General features: G+C 47.4%; 1 protein-coding gene across 26 annotated transcripts in view; it reads right to left on the reverse strand.

The window, feature by feature from the left end:
• Nucleotides 1-7,714, reverse strand: part of DYRK1A (dual specificity tyrosine phosphorylation regulated kinase 1A) — a 145,970-nt gene extending 138,256 nt beyond the window's left edge. For 5 of the 26 annotated variants that reach the window (XM_082722244.1, XM_082722232.1, XM_082722235.1 and 2 more), the window contains exon 1: nt 6,392-6,562. The gene's annotated coding sequence lies outside the window, so the exon portion shown is untranslated. Of the gene's footprint in view, nt 1-5,118; nt 5,299-5,673; nt 5,811-6,391; nt 6,906-7,139 lie in introns of those variants that run through there. The other 21 variants (XM_082722243.1, XM_082722221.1, XM_082722234.1 and 18 more) reach the window with 17 other exon arrangements.
• Nucleotides 7,715-9,402: the final 1,688 nt, after the last annotated feature.

A 9,402-nucleotide genomic window follows, 5' to 3' on the forward strand; every position in this document is an offset into this window, starting at 1 on the left:
TTCTGTACGTTTCTTCCAAAACATTTCAAAGTGAGACAGGAAACGTTTCATAATTCTCCATTCTCCTCTTCTTCCATAGAAACAGATTTTCAACCAATAGCCAACCTACCGGAGACCACATATCCCAGCCTCCTTTGCAGCTATATGTGGTCACCTGACCAAGTTTTGACCAACATATGTGAACAAAGTCAGGTGTGCAACTTCCAGGTTTATCTTTTAAAAGAGGGGATGTGCTTTCCCTACAACTGTTTCCAGATGGTAGATATGGTGGGAAACAGTCTGGAATCACATAGAAAATGGTGTTTCCTAAGCAAAGGAAAGCAACAAGACAGAAGGAACCAAGGTCCCTTCCAGCACAGAGCCACTACATCAGCTTTAAACTTACTTACATGACAGAAAAATAAACTTGTTTAACCTACTGTATTTAATCAGAACAAAGACCCAATCTTGTGTTCTAATTAATGCATAAAGTCTAAATTTATAACAAATATTAAGTAATAGCTACTTACTAATTCAGTAAAGTTGAAACTCTATAAATTCTTGGGTAATCCCACTACTAAAATTATTGCTACTGTACCAACTTAGGTTTATACAGCATTTTACACCTCTGCAAAGCACCTCATTCCAGTATCTCACTCCACATTCTCAAAATCCTGGGCAGGGCAGCTAGTGCTATGCACATTTGGCACATAACACACTGAAGCTCAGAGAAGTGACTTTACTCAACACTGCACAATTATGGAGTGGTACTAGCAAAGGACTCGGCATATAGGTTCTTCATTCCACCCTCTGCGAACATACACACTTATCTACCCCTGCTGTCTTGGAAGCGTGATCAAAAAAAGAATTATTCCTGTCTAGATGGACTTCACAATCTAAAGGAGAGAAGACACAGACATTAAGTCTATCTGGTAATATGTATGACTAACATACACAGCTATTTGCAGTAAGAGTTATTTAAAAAAAAAAAAAAAAAGCAGAGTCCTATAAGAATCCATAGCTAAAGAACCCTTACCTAGACTGAGGTTTTGGAGGTTGGGGAAAGCCTCTCTCAAGAAGCAGCATTTATCCTGGGACCACAAGGATGAGTATGAATGGAGAGGAAGAAAAAGGGAGAACAGAGAGGAGGCGGCTATAAGAAATGTATATGTTACCTCAATCCTCACCAGAGCCCTATGGTAAGCACCACCAACCCCATGTTACAGATAAAGAAAGCAATGCTTGGCAACATCACACTGCCAGCGAGTGTCAGGCCCTGTTGAGATTCCAGATCTGCCTGACCCTGGAGCCTCTGCCCAGCATCATCTCACAGGCCTGTAAGCATCATGCTGCCTTAACTGCCATCTACAACTACATATTATGCAGATTTTGGATGGGTATCACAGCATCTTCTTACCAAAACACATATACAAGGATGCCAACTCTAACCACAAATATCCATAAAACTTAAAAAGAAAAAGATTAAATTCTTGTCATTGGAAATCTGATATACTCAGAAAAATTACAGGGTTGTTTAATGGACAGGGATGTTGTGTAAAATAGAGGTGATGTTGAAAACCAGATTCATTCCATGTTAAACCAGTTCCCTAAGCTCCTCCCCCACTGATTTATACAACCATTTTAACTATGGGAACATAAAAATTCACAACAATTCATCAAGAATAAAAATCTATTTTAAGCTATCATGCATCATGTATGTTAGATACATGCATTGTCCCTCAAACAAAAAATGTGTTTTCAAAACTTTAATAGTATTATATGAACTTTAAAAATCCCCTTCTAGAGGAGACGGTATGTAGCTCTGGTATAAGAATAAGTAGTCAAAAAGACCAAGTGGTTCCACATTAGCAAAAAGTATGTCTACAAGGAACGACATCACACTCTAGATATGCAATGTACTGTAAGTTATTACCACCAATAGAAAATTCTACCTTGTTATGCAGTTCAGAAAGTAGGATTTCAAAGCCAAAGCATAACTTTTGAAAAACATTTAGCTGGCCTACACAATGCAATACTTCCAAATCATGTCATTTTTCATATAATTAAAAAAAAAAAGAAAGAAACTAAGCTGCCTGTAGCCCCTAAGAGGAAACAAGACTTGCCTTTAATTACTTAATATAAACCTTAGATTAATTACTTTCTTCCCGTGAACCCAAAATCTCATTTTCATGTAATGAACGATAAACCTTACGGCTCTAGCTTAACATTGGAGGCAAGATTTCAAAAAATTTCTTCATTTAGGGCCAACTGAGGAGAAGTTTTAGGTAACTTAAAATAATTTGATGTTTTCCAAGTAATTAAAAACTTGTAACATCCTCAAAAATTGTGCAAGCCACGGATTATGAATTATAACTTCTCTAGCCATCGAAACATTGCCCAATGGTTAAAATAATATGTGGTAAGAAGCCTTCTTAAAAACATAATCACTATGTATACATAAGGTGCTCTTAAACAAGTCAGTCATACAATACCTCTTGACAGGGCAAACTATGTTTATACCAAGTTTCAGGGGACCATGTTTGATGACTTCAAGTAGTAGCTTTACTTCTAATTAGAAAACATGGAAAACTATCAAAACACTCAATAGAAAGTAGAGACTCTTGGCTCACAGTTGAAACTACTACAAGGAATACAACAAAATGGTGAGAGTAATAAAATTTTGTGAGGGAAGAACTAAGTTCTTTATTAGGACTCTTCCTGGAAGTTTTCGGGTTGTGCTGGGTTCAGATGGTTCATTTCTTTCTTGGGAGGAATGAGAGAAACTGCTGGGGGTGTGGGTGTAGGAAATGTGAAAGTTCTTTGAGGAAGAGAGAAGCTAACGCCAAAGCAGAAACAAGGACACCTTTACCACATGTGCCAAGAAAGTCACCAATGACGCCCCCTCTTCTATGCACCTTACTCTCAGTCTCATATATATAGGGCAATTCCCTTCACACTCATAATAAAGCTACTTCTTTCCAAATTTTCTTCCCAAAACTAGGTATTTGCCAACCATAAACACACATGAAAATACCCCAGAGTAATCTAACTAGCTAAGCTAATTCTTATTTTTTAAAAAAAACAAGTTTTCAAGTAATACCCAAGATTTGATACAAATTAGCATTTTCTTTTAGTTTCAAAACAAAATGCATACCAAAGGTCACTGTATATACCTTGTGTTGTAAGTCATCCTGAATTTTGCGTTTGCAGGGCAATATTCATGGTACTATAAAAACCTATGTACGTAAATTCTTTAACTACAGTTGCTGCACTTACCATTCCCTACCCCCCCATCTTTAAATCATAAACACAGTAACTCTCCATAACTAAAACTAACAGGACAAACATCTGACAACATTCTAGAGGGGGGAAAAATTTCTAACCAAGGGTCTTCTTCACTATATACATTCCCAAACAAGACACTGCATTAAAATGGAATATTTCCATTTATTTTGAATGTTAGTTCTCCTAAAGACTGGACTAACTGGTTACATTTTTAATTCAAGCACACAGTAATTCTAGCTCTTAAGTTTCTAACAGGTTCCACCAAAATGTTTTTAAAATATGTTTAAGAAGCTGTCTTATACCTATTTTACAAACTCCAATAACAAAGATCTCACTAGGTCATTCAGTCCACTTCCCACCCCTACCAATAATGATCATTCAAGTCTATTCCTTCGAATCAAAATCATTTTTAGATTTTAAAGTGTGCCTTCCCCTTACATACGGGTGACCCCAGAATAATTAATTTCTGAGCTTATGCCTCTTATCAACTTTTTATACTGTTTTAGAACTTGGTAAACATGTTAACAGGAGTCCTTAACTTTTCTGATAAGGTTTGAACTCTAAATGAATTTGGGCAGCCAGCATAAGCACCAGGGCTATTTCAAGACCAATCCTCCAAAAGCACTGGGGTACTTGAAGTGTAAGTCATGTGCATATTAAAAATTTTAACTGTAACCAAGTAAACTTTTTCTTAACTGGTGTTTCTTTGAAACTATCTTCTTCAGTTTAAAATTTCAGTACAAGAAATTTCAGTTCTAGTGTCACATTTATAGACTATCTGAAAATACTCGCTCTCAAGGTAAACAATCAAAATGTGAGAATTTAAGAATTTTAATAAAACTCCCCAAAATCAAAGTATTAAATATATCCATTCTTAAACACTTTGTGTATGTAAAGCACAAGGGGTCGTACAGGAAATCTAAGTATTCAAAGATTTTTAAATGCCTAAAAATAACTTTTACACAAAACTTTGCTATGACTCATCAATACTTAAGCAGTGCCTACAATTAAAATTAAGTGTTAAGAACAAAACGCACCAATAAGTATCTTTTAATTCCTTCTATTCAGTAACTGTCCACATAGTTTGGGGGGTGGGAGGAATGACAAGTTTCATTAAAAGGGCCTCTTTTCCATCTTTCCATTTCCACAAATGACAAAGTTAATTCCACGCTCAACACTGTCAGGGTCAAAGTCTCTAGGTTAGAACCCTGAGTCATTACACACAGATCGCTCCAAATCTGCCAGTGTTTGTAATAATCAGTTATAACCTAGTGATTATGAGCCCAGGCTAGCTACAGACTCCGACTCCTGGAGTCCCAGCTGTATGACCTTGGATGAGTCACGGCTCAGTTTCCTCATCTGTGAAATGGGTTAACAGTTCCTACCGGTAGGAAATGCGAGTTCATACGTGTGAAGCCCTGAGAAGACTGCCTGGCACTCTTTGTCCTCCTGTTTAAAAAATCCAAGTGAAAAAATGCTATAGAGGGTATACCCTGACAACTTGGGCAGAATTCAAAAACCAAACGGTGCTGGCATTCAAGGGCTGCACCTAGATTACAAGGTTCGTATAATCTAGGGATGGACGAAAAGCACAGACCAGTAGTCGGAATCACTCACTGATTTTGCCATTTTTAACTATTTCAGACTAGGGAGGGGCCTTTCGCTAGGCGCTAAGATATTCAGCAGCTTTGGTGGATCTAAGCGAGAGCGGGTTTGCGCCTGTAAATAGACTTGTGAAGTTTTGTTGCAATAGCCAGGTATCAATTATAATTTACGCATTCTCAACCACCAACTCCTCCGGCTGCTAAACAGGTCATTACTCCACCTCCAGTGGCCGGGATCACTTGCACTCACTGCACAACTTCGGAGCACGCCGAGTGCCCTCGCTCCAGCACACACCCCAAAGGGCCGCTGAGGGACCCGGCTCCCGACCTTCCCCGGCGCCTCGCCCAGCAGCCAGCCCCGTTTTCTTAACCCGTGCATTGTCCTTGCAGAGAACCCCGGCGGTTCCCACACTGGTGGGGACCGAGAGGAGGGACGAGGGAGGAGCTGGGGGAAGAGGATGAGGAGGAAGAGGAGGAGGAGGAGGAGGAAGACAACCTCCTCCCCTCCGCTCGGGCGACCAGTGAAGGTCTGGCGCTTTCTCCGGCCCCCATGCCCCCGGCTCCCGGGAGGCCGCGGCCCCAGCTCCCACCCTCCGCAACTTTCCCTCCGCTCGCACCCGCCTCTCCTCCGGGACCGGGCCTGTCGGGCTCCCTCCCCCGGCGGCCGGCCCCGGGCCGCGGCGCCTCCTCCTAAAATGGCAGGTCCCTCCCTCCGCCCGGCCGGCCTCGGCGCGGGCCCGGCTGCAGGCCGCGGGGGGAGCCGGGCGCCGGGCCGGGCGGGGCCGCGGCCGGGCCGGACACTCACCGGGACGATGGCGGGGCGCTCGCGCCGCTCCCTCCGGTGAGTCTCAGCCTCGGGCTCCCGCCGCTGCGCTCCCGCCGCGGCCTCCGCAGCCAGCGCCGCCCCGGCCGCCTCTCTCCGCCCCCGGCGCTCCCGGCTCCGCGGCCGAGCCGCAGCCTTCTCAGTCTCTCTCCGGCTCCGCGGTTCCAGCGGCGCCCGGGGCCGAGGAGGCGACAGCCCCCTCCCCGGCAAATACCGCAGTCCCCGGACCCCGACTCCCGGCGGCGGGGCCGCGCGGCCCGGCCCGGCGCGGAGGGCGGCGGCGGCGAGGCCGGGCGCCGAGTCGCGGCCGCTCCCGGCGGCTTCTTCCCGAGGAGGATTTTGTAAATCTCACAAAATGGCGCGCGCTCCAAACCTGCGCAGCGAGAAGCGCCGGGGCCCGAGCGGCGGCGGCGGCGGCGGCGGCGGCTCCTCCGCCAGGAGAGCCCGAACCGCCCGCCCCCGAGTCCCCGCACAGACAGACACACACACACACACACACACACTCACACACACACGCACGCACACTCGCCCTCGCACACGCTCACTCACACACACACTCTCACACTCACACCGGTCCCGCCCGCTCGCCGGCGGCGGCAGCGGCACCAACAGCAGCAGCAGGAACAGCAGCAGCAGAAGCGGCGGCGGCGGCGGCGGCGCCCGCACCCCCCGCTCGAGGTGTCCGCTCCCTGAGCCCGACCTGGGCCGCGATCAGCAGCAGCGACGGCAGCAGTCTCCCCGGATCCCCCCGCTGCTCTTGCCGCCGCCACCCCCGCCTCACTCCAATGGGGCTTTTTATTATTATTCGGGCGGGAAGCGAAAGGGTTTAAAAAAAAACCAACCAACAAAATGGCGACGGACCGACCCGGTCGCTATAGCAACTGTCAATCAAAACGCAAAACCCCGGCTGACGTGCTGACGTCCTCCTCCCGCCCCCCGGCCCCAAGCCGGCGGGCGGGGCCTGTTGCTCGGGCAACGGCAGATTCCGTTCCCTCCTTTCCCTCTCCCCCTACGTCCCCAACCAACCACCCAACCCCCTCAGGTCACGTGAAGGATAAATTCGGAGCTCGAGCCCGCTACGAGTGTCAGAGGAGGGCGCGTGATTCGCTCGGGGGAGGGGAGAGGAGGGGGACGGCCAGGCCGAGGGAGGAAAGGGAAGGATAGGGAAGGGGGGGGTGAGGCGGCGGCCCGGCGTGTGCGCGAGCGCCCGCCGCCTCCCAGGCCTCCCGGCCGCGCCCCGCCCCGCGCCCGCGCCCGCGCCCGCGCCGCGCCCGCGCCGACTGCGGCCCGGGGAGCGCGCGCGGCCTCCGCGCCGCCGCCCCCGGAACCCCGCGCTTCCGCGTCGTGCGCCCGCAGCCCCGCCCGCGCCGGGGGGGAGGGGACGGGGCTCTGCGGCCGCGCGGGGACCCGGGAAGCCCACCCCCTGGCTCCGCGGCCGGGGCTCTCACCTTCATCTCCGGGGAGCGCGCCGGCCGCGGGAGGGCGACCGCAGGGCCGCGCGTTTCAACTGTTCTTCGAAGGGCTCGCGTGCCCCCCTCGCCGGAAAATGCCCACGGAGGCCGCGGCGGGGGTGGGGAAGAGGCCGCCTCCGCGTTTCAGACATCTCAGGAATTCCGGACGCTTCGCCCGAATCCGGGATGCCCCTGCGGCTGACACCTTGATTAAATCCTGCCTCTCCATTTTTGCAGCAACCAATGCCAACGATGAGATTTTATGCACGGAACCATCATAAAAACTTTTTTAGGCTGTGCACGCTCTCCCAGGCTTTACCACCGATTTCAACCCCTCCCCACTTTTCCGGCGCAGCCTTGCCTTCCCGATCGGAATGCCCCTCACATTAATCCTCCTGAGCTCTTACTGTATACCCTTGCCGCCCAACTCCCTGGATTTCTCTTTGATGCGCCAGCGCAGCCTCCCGATTCTTAATTCGCCCACCATTCAATATTCTGGCTCGCGTTTATTTGTATTTTATCTACCCGTCTGCCTGATTAAATGTCGCTAGGTGTGCTTCCCAGGCGTTAAAATCTAGGTATGCTAGTAGCCATACTGTGCTGGCTACTTTGTAATTAGCAGACAACCACTGGCTAGGAATTGTGCTCTGTACCACGGCTGATAAAATGGCATTTAATAAATGTTACGCTGAAAAGGATAATGTAGATATTATTTTACACCAAGTCACTAATTCATTGACTGATGCCTAAGCTTATTTCCCCATCATATAATAGTGTTCCTACCAGCTTTTTCTTAAGCTGTCCAGGAATACATTAGCAACAGATAGGATCTCAGAGGTATAAAGAAAAGCCCCTGTAATAAATACTGGTCTCTATCCTATATGACTCAAGGAAAGACACTTGCTTTAAATTATTTACAAGTATTTTCCTCCTACAGTTATTAGAACATTGATATAAGGCAACATTTCAAATTAGCACAGGCCTTAAAGCAGACTAAACCTAAAATAAATTAGCTAAAAAGTAGTGAGGCAAATAGCTTACTTCAGACTGATTCTCCATGTTGCCCAAAGTTCTTTTGGATTACTGCCGCCCAAAATGCCCAGGTAATGTAATTAAAACCCACTTTGTTTTTGAAAGAAGTGGCCAAGGGTGGCCCTATTAAGTAAGACAAGAGATCCTACCTTGACTCCTCCCAAGCTGACCCTTCCACTTCCACAACTTAAACAATCAAGTCCTTCCTCACTGGCTCCTCGTTCCCTGCTCCCCACGCCAGCCCATTCACCACAATGTCACAAGCATTTGCAACCTGTAACACTAGATTTGAGTTCATTTTTTATTACTGGTAATAAAGTAGACTTGCATAATTAAATTTCTAGGTAACCTGGAAAAAAAATGTGACAATGTCTCTGGAAATGTGCCCTTGTCTTCTGTCAACTCAATCTGGAAGGTTGAGACAGAATCTTGAGCTAATAATCCTACATAATAGAAGGCATTGCTGGTTCCATATTTCTAGAGGGCTGTACCACTCCTCCCCAACACCCCCCACCACCCCCCACCCCTGCTGGCAGCCTGACAGCCTTTTACAACAGTGATCAGTGAACGCTCATGTCCAGGTGAAATGCTGTAAATTCGTTTTATGGAGGCTTCACCTTAAAAGTCACCTATAAATGGTACTGTCTCCATACAAACGAACACAGGTAGGCAAGGACTCTGGTAGAAAAACCAGTTTAATGTTGCCCAGGTCCACCAATGTCACCTGAGACCCTCCTATCAGACCCAGTGGCAGATGTATCTATCCAGAGAACTAAACCTCTAAAGGCTAAGACCCCCTCCCTCAACTCACACGAACAGCTTCCATTTACCCAGTAAATGCTAAGGTATCTCTGATCTCATAGCAACATTACATCCCCATGGTACAGATGAGAAAATAAGTCCTGAATAATGAAATAACTTTCCCAAGGTCATACCACCAGTAAGTGATAAAATCAAAATTGAAATCTAGATGTAATTGCAAAGTGTCAAGAGAGGGGCACCTGGGTGGCTCAGTGGTTTAGGCCTCTGCCTTTGGCTCAGGTCATGAGATCGAGCCCTGCATCAGGCTCTCTGCTCAGCAGGGAGCCTGCTCCCCCCCCCCTCTGCCTGCTTATGATCTCTCTCTCTCTCTCTCTCTATCGAATAAATAAATAAAATTTGTTTAAAAAGTGTTAGGAGATTGGGTCTTGCCAAAGGTAATCAAGATGAGGTCATTAGAGTAAGCCCT

This window comes from Mustela nivalis (genome assembly GCF_964662115.1).
Source record: "Mustela nivalis genome assembly, chromosome: 1".
In the NCBI taxonomy this organism is placed as follows: domain Eukaryota; kingdom Metazoa; phylum Chordata; class Mammalia; order Carnivora; family Mustelidae; genus Mustela; species Mustela nivalis.